Here is a 16,040-nt window from a genome sequence, read left to right as displayed (position 1 = left end):
CATAAAGAGATTGGACAATTCATAATGAATAAGTTTCAAAACATATTGTCTAGAACATGCAAGCAGAGCATCGCTCTTAAAAATATGGCCACATGCATGACAGGGTATCCAGGCTGTGAAGCAGATACAAGCACACCAGTAGAGCTAGAATTAAAAGCTCCATCATTTTTTCTCCCATTTGTAGCAGGATCCACCTGGCACTACAGCAGAGGCGGATTGTCAGCGAGAATTCTCCTGCTTCCTCTTAATGAGTTTTCCACTCATTAATATTTGCATTGTTCAAATCAATGACAACAAGGTTAGAGGCTTCCCACTGGCTGTTGCAACAATTCGGATTGATTGACAAGTTCTCAGAGAAGAAAGAAAGGAGCGAGAAGGAGATAAGAAAAAGCAGTGTACAGCCCCTGGAAATAAGAGCCAATGGAGGACAGAGGCAGAGATCACATTCAACGTGGGAGAAAAGTGTCCCAGGGAGGTTGAAAGAGATGAGAGGAGGGAGGTTAGAGGCTGTGTAGTAACAATGATGCTTCCTGGCCAGGGCTAGGAAATTGAAGTGAATCAAGAGACAGAAAAGAGGACCCAGCCAATACAATGCACTGATGCCACACAGTTGCAGTGAAGTGAGATTGACCAAGAAGAGCTCCCTGGGGCTCAAGCTGATTGCATGTACATATAAAACAGGGAGCCTCCCTGAGCCTGAATTCCTCCATCAACACAGTGCCAAGCTGTTGGGCTGAGACATTTGCCCTTTCTCCCAACACTGTTTTTTCTACACACTCCTGCAAGGGTGCAGGTATCCTGCAATGGCAGCTCTAGCCTTTGAGATGGAAAAGGAGCTGGATATCACCATCCCTCAGTGATCTTCACTTTGAGATTCTTGAGACTCCTCAAAACGCCTGTGTAGAGGATAACATCAAAGGAAAGCCAAGTTTTGACTTTCCAACTGATTCTTTTAGGTTTCCTTTGACAGTTTGATGATCTCCAAGAAAAACTCATTAAAAGTTTCCTCTTCAGTCTGCTCCTGACGAAAGCCCTGACCCTTTCTCATTTGCTATAAATACAGCTTTGTGACAGGGTCTGTAAAACAACAGTGAGTCATGACCAAATGGCTGGTATCACCAATGCTACATACCATCTGGGGAGAACAAGGGGTAATAACTACAAAGAGTGTATAAGCAACAAACTGGCCATTTTAGCAATTTTGGTAATGTCTCTGGACAGAGTCACATCATCTGGCAGCGTCCAATAGCTCTTGTTCCCCTTATGTGGGTAAGGGCATAAGGAAAGTGTCAGTCTCGTCTTTGCTTAGCTGAATCACTGTCTTATCACAGCTCTTCTAGCAGCCTGATAAGGCAAAACTGATGTGTCATATGGCCAAACTTTGCATTGCAGCAATCATCCCATTCCCTGTTTCCATCTCTTCTCCCACTCAAGCAGAACAGAGCCTATGCATCATTAATTTATGTAACTTGTCACTCTTATCTGTCCCTCGGCATTTAGGACAGCAACAGACACTAACACTAGAACTAAAAGCCCACATCGGCATTGAGGTTCAGAGACACTGCCTTGCAGAAAGGGAGAGACAAGTCTGCAGGCTCATTAAGACTGGGTATTTTCCTAATGGGATTTTCCTCCATCTTTGCTTGCTTTCTCACCCATGAGGATGCAATTTTATGACTCAATGGCTTATGACAGATGACTCAATATGGTCAGCCTGCTTTTGAAAGCACTGTTACATGCTGCTTCACCAATTAATGGTGGCTGAAGAAATTAGTAAGGAATAATACCGCTAAGAATCCTCACCTTTACTAGTCTCATCTCCACTGTTCCCACTGGTTCTTGGAAGGGATGGATTTGAAAGCACTGAAAATGTTACAAGGCAGGGGGCTGAGAAACACATGCTTGTTGCTGTTAGTATTATTATCTGAGGGAGCACGAACGCACAGACAGTTCAGGCTGATAGACACACTGCGTCAGGCCCTCAGATCTCTGAGAGAAAGGCAAAGAGTCCATCACTTCCTGCCAGTCTGTTAAGCAGCAGGGGAATAGAAAGGACACGGAGAGGTCAATCTTTGCTCAACTTGAGAAATAATATTGTGTAAGGATGAAGGAGAGAGTTTCTAGCTTCAAACTGCAAGGACATGACTGATGCCACCTGAGAAGAGAGTAGCAAAGGTTCAGCAACGCCAAGATAACACTGGCTGAGACAGAAGAAGAGCCTTTAAGCACATTTCTTCTGCAAGTCTGGCCAAAGCTCAGGGAATGAAGATAAGAGCCTGACTGGCTCAGAGGCAACCAGTCTGCAGCCAAAGTGAGTCCACAATAACAGTTCACTCAGGCAAAAGAGAACTAACCGATGGCCATAGAGATTTCAGATCATTATCTCTACTACAAGGCTGCTGTTGCTAAACCAGAACAGTGCTTTCTGCCACGGCAAAAGCTTTTAAAAGGAGGAAAATAAGTCTTTGCCTTATATTTGTGTCTTGGCATTGTTAACCCAGAGTGTCCAAGGTCACTGGAAAGTTTTGGTGGTCAGCAAAAAAGACTTTGGGATCTCCTGAGCCCATGCAATTGGGTTATTGTGGGAATGTGCTGCAGGTTATCCCAGTTCCTGGACCACAGCACTGTACCATTAGCAGGATACCTGCACTGCTGGAGTTCCAGATAGACAACAAGTGGGAGCTTTTACCCCACAGTCTTCCCTAAATCTCTCCAATTTAGTCCAAAAGCAGCCCAACCCTAGGATTCCAAGTCTCTACAAACAGAGCTTACCCTGGAAGCTAACAGCCTCACTTAATCTCAGAGTGGCTTTGCTCTAAGGAGGGAGATGCAGTTGCCGAAAGGACTCTGCTCTTCTAACTTGCCCTCCCATTGCAGGAGTGGCTGTGTGGTGTTTGGGCTTCAATCGCTCTGATTTTCAGCACACAAAGGGCACAGGGTTGAAACAGATCCCATTGCAGGTGTCAGAGAGCAGCATGGACGTGGCACTGCTGGGAGGGAATTCATGCTCTTCATGTCTCCCCATCTGTCGTTGGGGCACAGTCTGGAGGAAGCTGTCACTTCATGGTCCTCCAGGTATGAAAACCTATTGTGGGTTTTCATCCAGAAATAAGAGACCTTTCAGGTAGGGCTGTAACATTCACTGTGTGCCAGCAGATATAATAGATGAGGGAAGTGTGGGAAGGGGCGGAGGGGAGGGGGGGAAAGTGAGAGCATACAAATTAAAGAGCGGCATTTGAAATCTAATCAAATATTCCCTCAATTTACTCACCACCCCTGCAGTGCTGTGCAGCTTTATTAGGTTTTTATTCCATATTCTCTTTTAAAGTGACATTTACATTAATTTACAGTACTAACATGAAACCCTATTTAAAAGCTGAGAGTTTTTGTAACTCTCTAGTTTTCAGCGGCTATCCCTGAGCTTCTAACTGACTAATAAGGAGTCTTTAGGTTTATTTCATGTCTGTAGGAGTGATCCAAAGTCTCTTCAAGGTGAGTTCCTCCTGCTATTGTTAAATGTGGCAGGGAGACCACATTGGTGAGCTCAGGTAATAATTGGCTACGAAGCAGAAATGTTCCATCCGTATAGCCCTCCACATTCCAAAGTGCCTTCATTGCCTGTAATCAGTGCTGGAGTCTATTCCACCTTCAAAATCAGGGACCATATGCATTTTGGAGGATGCACTGTAATCATAGTGTCCTATAGGGTGGTCTGATTTTGCTTTGAACAGGGGGAATTTTGCTTTAGGTCAACAGAGAGGGATCTGGCTGGAAAAATGGGGTGAGCATATCCCAGGACAGGGATTTGAAAGTAAATTTCCCATCATTTCCATCATTTTCTTTATTTATTTTCTTCTCTTTTTGGTTGGTTGGGTTGGGTTGGTTGTTTTCTTCCCAAGAACATGTAAATAAGTTAGGTAATGTCCAGTGCATTACCCAGGAGCAGGAAAGATGCTGGCTATTTCTTGTCTTAGCCACTCCTGACCAAAGAGTAGAGGATCTCTTGCCCACTCCTAAGACAGGGCAGCTGCACAGTTCACAGGCACAGATTCTCTCTGGTGATCCAATTTGTCCCCTTTTCCTACAATTTCTCTTTTTTTTTCCCCCTTATTCCCTAATTAACACAGGTAATGAATTACATATGGCCATGGCATTTACTTCTCTGTGTGAAATCTGTAGCAGCTGCATTGTTTATCAGTTCAATATGTTTACTACAGATGCCATTTCTGTATCACAATTAAGCTGTTTCAAATCTCCTTTTCCCACCCGCTACGTCCCTCCCCAGTCTTCCCATCTTCTTTCCAATATGCATCATTACAACCGGATTCTTTTTCCAAGCTGATGCCACATTCCAGCTGAAAGATCAAATCTGCCAGAGGAGGCCTAAACTTTGCATGGCCATCTCAACTGATGGAAAGCTCTGAAATATTCCTGTGTTTTCGGTCACACCAAACACAAGGTAAACTGACCTCCAAGGGTGCAAATGATGGAAGAGCAGACCCAGAGCCTTTTGCATGAGACTAACAAAAATTGATTTACCTCCTTTCATTTAACCTCGAGTGGATCCTACACATCTTTGAAGAAACATTATGCTTTTCAGCCCTTTTCAAGTATAATGACATCTGAAATGTACATACTTTACCAGTGCTATTGAACCGGACTGTGAAATGATCTTTGCAACACGTCGATATGGCAAAACACACAGAGGGGGCATGATTTACTGAGGCCATAATTAAACATTGAATTTGCCTCTCCTCTGGGCTCAGCTGAATTCCCGTCAGCAAATGGTTGCAACCTAATGTCCTATGTGTTTGGATTTTGTTAATTTATTTCCTGCACCTCATTTTCCTGCAACGAGTGTGGTTATTTATGGCTCAGCAGCAAACACTTTACATTTATGGGGGGCTATGAATTTCAGTAATGGCTTTTGTGGCAATTTAATCTGTCCCAACTATGAGGCATTTTACAATGACAATTAAATTATTATGAAAAAAAAAATAAACCTCAAATGACATTCTTATCACTTATCAACACAGCCAAAGTTTCAGCGGGTTGCATTTTGGGGACCAGGCTATAAATAGTCCTCTGTACTTCTAGAGAATCCAGGTTCTAAACTCAGAGAGAACTTCATTAACTTCCACATCTGACTTGAAAGGAAAATTCTTTCCACATTCCAGTGTCAGTGAATGAAGCTGAGTTTTAAAATGCCACTTTACTGTATGCAAAAGCATATGCCCATGCTTAATATTTAAAGACTGGAAGTTGATGTACTACAGTGACTCCTGAAGAGGAAAGCGCCCCATGGGGTGGCAATGGTAAATCCGTGCATTTTCTTGACCTAACCTCATGAGGGAAAAGGCTTTTATTTCCATCGGTCAGCACTGTCTATGAGAAATGATCAAAAAAGTGTCAAGTATGTTAATTTACACTCCATTAAATTAATTTTAATGCTGGCCTGCTGAGTAGCTGATTTTCAAAGCTAAATATCTTGGCTCTTTTAAAACATAGCGTATTTTTCGCCTCCAAAATACCCAGAGTGCTCCATTCCTCTGGGGGGAGCTGGGGACTTGCATCTCCTTCAAGATTCAATGTAGATGTGCAACTCTGCATGAGAGAGAACATAAATTCCCGCCTTCCATTCCCTCTCTGGAGAGCAGCAAACAAGAACTTTCATTACAAAAGACTCCTCAAAGTTATTTTCAAATCTCTGTCTGAAAAAATGACCCCTAATGCACTGATTATGGTAATGCCTCGAGGCTCAGCGAGATTGGGGCTGTATTTTGCTAAGTGCTATATAAAATATCAGATGGTACCTATTCTAAAGAGCCTGCTATCTCAGAAGACAAGGCAGACAAAAGGCTGGGTAAAAAGAGTGGAATTACACCTACCTGCAGATAAAGCAGGCTGTTCTAATCATCCTGGTGCTATCAGAAGCCTTGTGATCAATTCCCTGTTCAGCTGCCGCCTTCTCCAATCCCCCAGAAGCTACAATTATGATTTTAGGCAACTCGAGGAGCTTCTCTATATCTTCACTCCCTCTCTGTGAAACAGTGGCAATAGCACTGCTCCATCGCATGGAGGATGAAATTCCCATCTGAGAGAAGGAAGGCATACAGGCCATGTACAAACCTGCCCTCAGCTGACCACATTTCTAGCCGTAAGAGACTACTGTCTTTGAGACATACATGTGTGTATGTGTGTTATATGCTGTAAGCACTCATACCCCTGGGCAACAACTAACTCTTGGCTATGAAGCTTCAGCAAGATCACAGGACTAACTGAACCTCATGCTCCTTCAGGAAAGCAGTCTGAACTGAATACAATTTTCTTCCTGCCTTTAAGCACCTCACATCGAAGAGCAGCTATAGTCTCTTATTTTGGAATGTGTGGAAACTGCTTCCTATATGCATCACTTTGGATCCAAATTTTCTCCCAGATAGGTGAGAGGCAGAAAAGAGTTTCAGGTCCTCAACTGAAGACCTTGTGGTGGTGGTGGTTAATGATTTGCCTTGGTCTTCTCTATTTCACTGAAATAGGATTGATTCCAGATTCAATATTGCAAAGGATCAGAGCATTTAATCCAACATTCCCATCCCAGGATTATCCATACAACCTGTTTTTTTCAGACAGTTGATCTTGTCTAAAGTGCAACCTGCTGCTGAAACAAAACCTCCTTTTTTGAGCCTGTATCTTTTAGCATTCACCAATAGTACCCAATAGCCTGTCTGAACAGAGGAACTAGCAACCTAGCTTCCATTGACAAGGAGTTTTAATCATAAAAGGTTGCTGTTATCTGGGACCTGCACAGTCTGCTGGAGACACTGCACATCTTAGTATTATATGCAGCCACCCTAATGATGCCTCTGTCCACTGGGATATGCAACACAGTCTTCAATGATTTGTCTTTAATCAAGAAAACATTACCTGCAAGGAGAAAAATCCACCTGTAAGAAAATGAGATTCCCTGGGGGTAAGGGAATCATCCACCCTGATAAATCAAACCGCACTCCTTAGCAGCTGAAAGTCAAGTCTTGTAACTCATAAATCTATTGAAGACATCCTGCAGGTGTTCCACAGCAACAGCCCAGCACCTGCCCAGGTCAAGAGGATATTCCTGCTTAATTAACAGAACTATTTTGTTTTCCCCTCTTCAATTCCAAACTGGTAAGTAATTGAGGAATCAGCTTACGGAGATCAAAAGGTCTTGATTGCTAGCAAGCAGCCCTTAGGTTAAATACAGCCATGGAAGCCTTCCACTGGCAGCAAGAAGAGAGCTGTTTACTAGAAACTACAACCCCTATGGTTGAAGCCTATGGTTTAAGTTTCTATCTCTTTCCCACTGTGCCTTTGAATACAGCTACATTCGCTGCATTTTAAAAGTTGTAAAAGAAATTTGCAACTAAGATCTGAGAGAATTAAAGCAAAACTTTATAAATGTTCTCTATCCAAACAAAAATGTGGAGGCACCTTCAGAAGCTTTGTTCTCTGTTCACTTATGGTTCTTTTCTACCTTCAGAAGGAAAGATGAGCAGGAGAGGGCTTCCTCCCTCAGGCTGCTTAGGGAACGGACGTTGTTTTCAAGTCAGCCCCATGCAGCTCACTAAGCAACAACTTCAAGGCTCCTAAAATTTCAGTGGCACTGCATGAGAGGCTGGAAACTTGGGGGGGGGGGGGGGGGGGGGGGGGAAGAAAAAAGCCTGTGAAGTATGGTTTGGAGCAATGTCTTTTTTACACTCTCAGGATATGGGGAGAAGAGGTGATGTTTTGGATATGATTTTCCTCTCTTGAATGAAACTTAGGTTTCTAAAATGAATTAGCAATTCTGCTGAAATGGTTACTGGGTCAAGGCATGCTTGTCCTTCAGAGGATGTGGGAAGATGATGTGTCACTATGAAGAATGCGTGACAAGTTCTGAAGAACAGTGAGAACACCACAAAAATCCCCACTTTGGAGTCCATCGTCCATTCTGCACGCAGAAAACAACAGCATCCACACAGAGATTTGCTTCCTCAAAAACAAAGGGTAAAGAAAGGAAGAGCTTTCTGAATTCACACAGTCTAACACGGAGAAATGAGCTGTCTAGGCTGAAGTGATTCTCTGAAATCCACCTGCACCAGGAGAACCTCAGCTGTGATGGATTTGAATTTGGAAGGAGAAACAGGCCATAGATAGGTGATTTTAGGCAGCCAAACAGGCTCCCCTCCAGCAATCATTGCACTTAATGGGTCCAGAGAGGATATCTGACTGCTTCTCCCACAAACTGTAAACCTGATAAGAAATCAACTACAGACAAGGAAAGAGCTTTTTCTTTTTGAAGAAGCATCACAGAATAAGCGCTAAATGAACTTAAATCTCAGCCACTCAGAGAAAGTTGTAGCACACGGATTCAGTGACAACAGATGCTCTAATTCTGCCCGTCGCCAACAAGATAATTGCTACAGTTAGCATGCAACTTTAAACCACATCAGTGTTTCACTTCAGGAATCCGAATTTATGTGAATAGTTAGTTGCTAAAGGTAGTTGTCCAGGCTCTTTTTATTATTAACATAAAGATGAATAGGCAGCTCTAAAGTGTTGTTCATCCGATTTTAGAAACCTTGGCTCAAGAAGCTGTCTGCCTCCCCCTTGACTACAGAGGAAGCTTAGGAAGCTGGGTTAGATAAAATATCAACTCCTTACATAATTAAATCAAGAGGAGATAAGTCTCATGCTTAAACAGCATGAGTCTATCTTGACTGTTTATGTGGCTCACAGTTCTACAAGGAAAAATGGACACTTGTCATAGATCATAGAGAAGTCTATGGTAGAATGGTAATTCTTGCTTTAAAATATCATTTTGCTTTGGCCTCCTCAAAAATAACTTCCTACCTTTCATTCTCTGGGTTCTGGAATGTTTCTAAAGCTCTAACCCCTCTGCTTGTCCCCTTCCTTCATCCTCAATCCATGCTTACAGATCATTTTGTCTCATCATTCAGAAACACCCATTGGCAGAAAGAATAATGGGAAATAAGTAACTCAAAAGCAAAGCAGACCTTAATCGTCAAGACAAGTGCTACTTGGTCTGTCTTTCTTAGCAAGTTTTCTTATCTAATCTCATTGTTAGAACTTATTCAGTAAGGAACCCCATGGAGGAAACATCTTGGCTCCTTAGAAATCCATGTCAAAACTCCCACTGCCCTCAGTGAGAATAGGAATCCTCCATACAACTAAATTCCTATGACAGGTTCCTTTTCAAACTCTTTTAACTTATAGGATCAAGGCACCTTGGGACTGGATTGCCCTATGTTCAAACTTCTCAAATTAGGAACAGATTGTCAAAGGAGTTTACATCCAATTTTGGCCCATAAGTAAAATCTGGATTGCTTTAAGAGCTCAGCATCCCACAGAGAATACTTAGATTCTCATAACCAGCTATTTGCAAAGATTCAGGACATAAGGCATCCTCAACGCCTCAGGTTCTTGCAAAGGTGCTTAAATAAGAGCTGAGCTCTTTCAAAAACATAGCCTATATTTTATAAGGAAAAGCCGTTGCAGCACTTTAATATCAGGAATTTATTAAGACCTGTTACACCTTTGTAAAATAGGGTCATATTTTTCCTCTTCTAATTTTACATATAGATAAAATGAGATACAGAAAGAGGAAGCTGATGTGCTCAGGATCATGAGAGAACTATAAATTAATGCTGGGTTTGGATGGGAAAGGTCAGACATCACAACTCCCACTCCCTTCTTTAAACACTGGACCCCTAAAGTCCTTAAAGAGTCCTTCAAAGTGATTAGAAATCAGATTTTATTCCATTTCCCCCCTGTGATTCATCTCACAGGCTGCATGACCTAAGAGCTCCATTTAAGTTTAGGAAGAGACAGAATGAAACATTTATTAATAAATAAAAAGAGGTTGGAATATTTAGCAGGACCAAAGTTTAAAGATTACAAAGATCTAAGGCTCTTTAATAAATATTCCATATACATTTTTTCACCTCCTCTTTGGCCAGACATGAAGTGCAGTGCAGAATGGCAGGGCCAATGAATTCAAAAGCCAAGAGACCTTTATCTTTGTTATTGGGGCCAATGAATTCAGAAGCCAAGAGACCTTTATCTTTGTTATTGGGCTCTTTCTAATAAGAAATCTTCCTATTCCCTTCAGTTCATGCAAATGTGCAGTTACTCTGATTAGCGTGAAGAGCACCAAATGGCAATGGAAATCAAGGAACCTAATTATTTCCAGCAGTCATTTCAAAGATGCACCACTGAAATGAAAGACATGTCTCTCACCTCCTGGGCTCTATTATGTTCTAAACTTTGCCTAGCCCTGCTGACACGCCACCTCTGCTTCAGATGGATTTGATGAATCATGAAAACAGCATCATTTACAGTTCAAGGTACTAAAGCAATTTTCCATTGGCACCTTTATGCCCTTGCTACTGCAAAAGAGAAGTGCATGAAAACAACTGCGGTGACTTTTCAGCAGTCAAGTGATTTCTGCAGGGAAGAAAACCCACACACACCACCACCACCACCCCCCCCAACATAGCAAATATTCCCTGAGAGCAAGTACATACGCATAGTCAATGGTATGTTCCGTGTGCTCATCTGCACAGGCACATTTCACTATTCACTGTCTGTGGCAAAGTAGGTTTTGCTGTAACAAGGATGCACAGGAAAGGAGAATACAGAGGATAGTAGTATGTCAGCAGGGGTTGGTGGCAAAGACTGTAAGGCATCTCAGCATTTAGAAGGGTGAGTTTAAGCCTTGCTTTGAAGGTATGCTTAAGGTTGTCCTTAGACAACTCATTGATAACTGAGTAAAAGCTTGGTTGGACTGATGAGTTAGGATCAGCCCAGCATGTTGAAGTGCATCCCTACCCTGGCACTACTGGCGATGGAAACCTGCCTGCCCTGACCATACTGGTTCAGTGGCAAACCTTTAATCATGCTTTAATAATTACTGCACCCTGAACTTATTCAACCTTATGTATTTTAAGGTTGGACAGAGTCTTGGGTGATATGGTCTATGATGAGGTGTCCCTGCCAATGGCAGGGGGACTGGAACTGGATGATCTTAAGGTCCTTTCCAACCCAAACCATTCTATGATTTTATCAGTTTATGCCACTTGCCTGCGAGCCTACGATGCCAGCTCAAGGATTGCTGGCAGAACAGAGAAACCCTTCTGTGTCTCACTGTGGTCACAAAAGGTGTGAAGATCTCCATGCAGGAGGCTTCTGTGGCTTCCTCCTTTCCCTCTTTTTTCCCCTCCCTCTAGAATAGAATAGTAGGGATAGCCCATAAAATTACTCAACCCTCATTGTTATTTCAGTCTGTAGCAGAGAGTTGTTCTCATTACTCAGTCTAAGGAGGCTACCATTTTATATAGAATTAATTTCCTTTCTGTGAGCAGAGTTGAATATATATTTTCCCCTGAAATGTCAGGAAGGTTTTTTTTCCTTTCTTAATTATACCCCAGGACATTTTGTGATTGCTTGAGAAATGCTGCAAAAAGCTGTATTGAACTTATTTTCTTTCTTTGCTAAAACTGCGCAAGATGGTGGTTGAGTATTGACAGGTGTGAAATGCAGGGAGGTTCACAGTTTTAGATGAGAAGTGATCTCCATCAATGCGAATGTTAAAGCTCAGAGGGTTTTTAACTATCATTTTAATGAGGGCTGAGATTTTTCCCCGGTTGAAACACATGAAGTTTCACAGCAGTTGAATGGAATATGCCTTTAACAAAATGCCTGTAAAATAGCTCCTGGCCTCACACGTTGCTTTGACCATTGAATATCAGCATCAGCCAGGCACTGAATCTGAGCTAGAATGAGTCCTTTAATGAAGTGAAAATAGGCAGAGAGAAACTGATGTGAGCTTAGAGCCCTTTTCCCTCTGCCTCCAAGTTCCCACCTCTCCTGGAAGGAACTCACGGCTGAGGTGAGGTGAAATTTCCCTAATTCTAAGAAAGTGCACAAAGTTTTTCATCACAAATCCAATTTTCCACAAAAGACCTGGATTCTGCTCCTGATCCTGCCACAGACTGTGCTGCAACTTCAAATGAAACCATTAATCTCCCTGCATTGCTGTTCCCCCAATAAAATGACATATTCAAGCTTCCTTTCTCCTCTTTCTTTGTCTTTATGATTTATCTGTTTTACTTCCCTGCCATGTTTTTTACTGTGTATTTGAGCTGGAGGCTGTAAATACTTTTCATAACAGCAATGTGTTCAGCCTCTGATGTGAAGATCCTATTAACACATCCGGAATGAGCACGGGGACGATTCCTATGCGCTGGTTCTGGCTGGGAGCTCACTTTTAACACTGTAGCCGGTACGGGGCTGTGTGCGTGTTCGTGCTGGAAACAGTGTTGCGAATCCCAGGATGTTTGTGCTGGAAACTGTTGCCAATCCCGGGATGTTTTGGTTCCTACTGCAAACGGCGTTGCCAGCCCCGGGCTGTTGGGCTCCTGCTGAGCAGCGCTTGCACAGCCATTGACACAGCGCTGCCTGCTCCTCACACCCCAGCAGGCAGCTGACGGGGCACAAGGGGTTGGGGGGGACACAGCCGGGACAGCCGATCCCGACTGACCCAAGGGGTATCCCAGACCATATGGAATCGTGCTCAGCGTATAGAGCTGGGGAAGGAGGAGGAAGGGGGATGTTGGGAGTGATGGTGTTTGTCTTCCCAAGTCACTACACTATGTGTGGTGAAGCTCTGGTGTCCTGGGGATGCTGAGCACCCGCCTAACTATGGGAAGTGTGAATGGATTCCTTGGTTTGCTTTACTTTACCTGTTAAACTGTCTTTATCGCAACCCATGAGTTCTCACTTTTACTCATTTTCTCATTTAAATAATTCGCTTTCATGATATTAATAAAGTGGCTTTAAAATGCATCCAAAGGGAAATACATGCAGGAGCTAGATTTAAATCCCAGGATCACTCAAACTTCGTACCACATTTTTGTACAGCACCGAGCCCAAAAGGGTTGATTCCTTGATTAGAGCTTCCTAAAGTCTATTACTTTTGAATTTTAATCCTCATCTCTCCAGACTGCTGATTTTGCTCCTTTTCTCTGGCCTTAAATCCAATCTAATTCCAGAATACATCAAACCCTGGGGCAGGTTTTGCTGAAACCCAGCTGAATACATTTCCTTATGTTGTAATTTCCCCACCTTTTTTTTCTTCCCTGTATTCCTATTTGCTTAAAAATAAATAGTAACTTTTCTGTAATTCCAGGCAGAACACAGAGCACTTGGCCTATTACACTGCAGCTGAATTCTAAGTATACAATTATACAAGGAGGATCTTTTGATAAAGCAGCTTGAGGACTTTTGAACATTAAACTCGAATCAGATCCTGTGCACTGCATTAAACAGGGTGCTGCAACTAAGTTGAAGGCTCAAGGAAATGAAAAATAAATACCTTCCACAGGTATAAAGATGTCAAGGTAATAAAGAAAAAGCAGATGCAGATGCTTCTACATACAAGAGGAGTGAGAAAGACAAAACAGATAAGCTCTACTGCTTGGTACCAATGGCTTGTTGGAATCTCAGAGTTGGCCAAGCAGAGTCTGTACCTGCCTTTTCATGTGCTGCTGAGGGCTGAAAAAGAACAAGACCAAATAGCCTGGGTGAATGGTGAGTCCTGGATCAAACTGCTAATAGAGTATTCTGTGTAAAACAAGCGAGGCAATTATTCCCCTTAGCTGTGCTCTGGTAGGGCTTTAATTGGAAGAGTGTGTTCAGCTTGAGCTCAGCGCTTTTATACACATATAGATTCAAAAGGAAAATAAGACCAAAATGGGGCAGGGGAACAGAGAAGCAGCTCATAGGAGCTCATATGTAAAAAGGTTTAGGAGGCTAATACTGATGAGGAGAGCTTAAGGACACTGGACACTAAGTAAAACCCCAAGTAGAAGTAATCATTATACATGCATTCAGCTATGAAATGCAGAGGTGAAGCAGAGCATTTGTTCTCATGGGGATGACATTTAGCCCAGGGAAGAGCAAGCAGAATACATCTTGTGCATTGGATAAAGATCTCTGAAGCCTTATTCTGATAATGTAAGACATGCATAGCCTTTTTGCTGGGCATTTTTATTGGCAGTGCAGGGGAAAACCCCATCATTTCATGTCAAGATGGGACGTTTTTACACAGGTTTGCCATAGCTGCCTTTAGACTTCAGGGCTTGCTTTGAGCATGTGCTGACAATTGTGCTGGGCAGAAGTCAGTAATAGTCTCTTCAAAACTGCCTCAAACTGCATTCTGTTTGCTCTTCTTCCCCTAGAGAACCATGTAGGATGTGAACTCTCAGCTGGTTCTCTAGAGATAGCATAATTCCATTGCAGTCAAAGCAGTGTATCCTCTAAGTCAGGGCAGAAAAGGTTTATGGCAATAATTTCATAAGGGTCTGAATAAACCAAAGCTGCCTGTTGCCTCAGATTTCACAGTTCCAGGTGAGAGATATCCCCCTCTGTCCTAACATACACTTAAGAGAAGCATTTTGATTTCTGAGCATCCTCTGGATAGCAGGTTTTCTGAAGGCAGATAAGGCTCTGAGTGCTTCAGCAACACAAGGAAGGCAGCTCAAAGTAATCTCAATGACTTGCCCCAAACTCTTCCCAAAGCTAACTCCTTTTCTTAAGCTCCCATTATTCTCAACTTTGGCCTCTATCTCTGCAATTCCTAATATCTTAACTCATCGATGGCCCTGATCTCTCAAGCCATCCTATGAAGATTCATTCTTGTGGGATTTGAAACATAACTGAGAACTGGAAAGATCCTGACAAAAACTCACAACTAACTTCTTTACCTGAAAGCAAATCCACATGCTTCCTTGTTTTAGAGATGTCCATACTGAGAGTTATGTGTAAAGCCAGGGGAGGTGAGGCCCTGTTCACCTTGCAGTTTCCACCCAAACCAAGTAATTTTCCTTCTCTTCTTCATTTCCCACTTCCTTTTACCATTTGGATGGGGTTTACTATACACAGTCACAGTGAAGATGAGCTTGGCCTTCTATATGCCTATTGCAGTCCATAATCCCTGCAATGTGGGAGTTGCAAACTCCACTCCAGTCACTCTTACCTCTCCATCACTGGTGTATCAGGGTTAAAAGCCTAAGAAGGACATACCAAGTTTTGCCTTCACATTGTGAGTGGGAATTAACAGCAACATAGCTGGTTTATTGTAACACAACCAATTTCTCCTGTAAGGTCTCCCATTTCACACTACCTTTACAACAAGATGATCTCTCCAAGTAGGATGAAAATAATTATAATTACCTCTGTGAAAATCCCCAACACCTAGAGGAGGCTGGAAAATTGTTTGCCATAAGGTGTATGGAAAGTCTTTGGGAGCATAATTGCAGTTCCTTAGGGAAGTAACGGTGGATTGGGGGGGGACAGACAAGTTATTTGCTTTGTTTTCATTTCAATTTGTTCCACTTTCACCCTGTAAGACGGCCGTGGAGGTTTTAAATGTTGTAATATAAACATATACGCACTGGAAAATGTTATTTTATAGTTATTATTAATACCACCAGCAAGTGGGCAAACAGAATTATGGCCTAAAGATAATCAGACCTTATGCTGCAGAGTCTATGTTGATTGCTTCTGGTGGTCAGGAATGAGCACATTACTTCCTATCCCTCAGTGCATAACTGGTGCTGTAGATCATGTGCTATTGCAATAAGACATTTACTTTATTATTCAATATCAGCTAAGAAGCACTCTTGTTAGGATATTGGGCTGCATAGCCCAGTGTTACAAGAGTTTCATTCACATATAAGGAGAAAATTAGCTAGGGATGTCTCACACTTATTTTACATGTGAGGATTTGGTCTCCTGGATGAAAATTCTTTCCCCTCCAGTGAGTGCCCATCAGGATATCTGTCTGATAAAGCAGCCAGACAAGACCCCTGCACCTACAAGACTTCTCTACATCATCACCCAATGATCCAGAATCAGCACTACCCAAGTCCATCAGCTCCAGATGTTGCACTGAGGCTGCAGGACTGAACTCATTCATCCAACCAACAGCCTGGACAGGGAGC

The sequence above is a fragment of the Psittacula echo genome, assembly GCF_963264785.1.
Source record: "Psittacula echo genome assembly, chromosome: 16".
In the NCBI taxonomy this organism is placed as follows: Eukaryota; Metazoa; Chordata; class Aves; order Psittaciformes; family Psittacidae; genus Psittacula; species Psittacula echo.
This window is presented reverse-complemented; position numbering follows the sequence as displayed.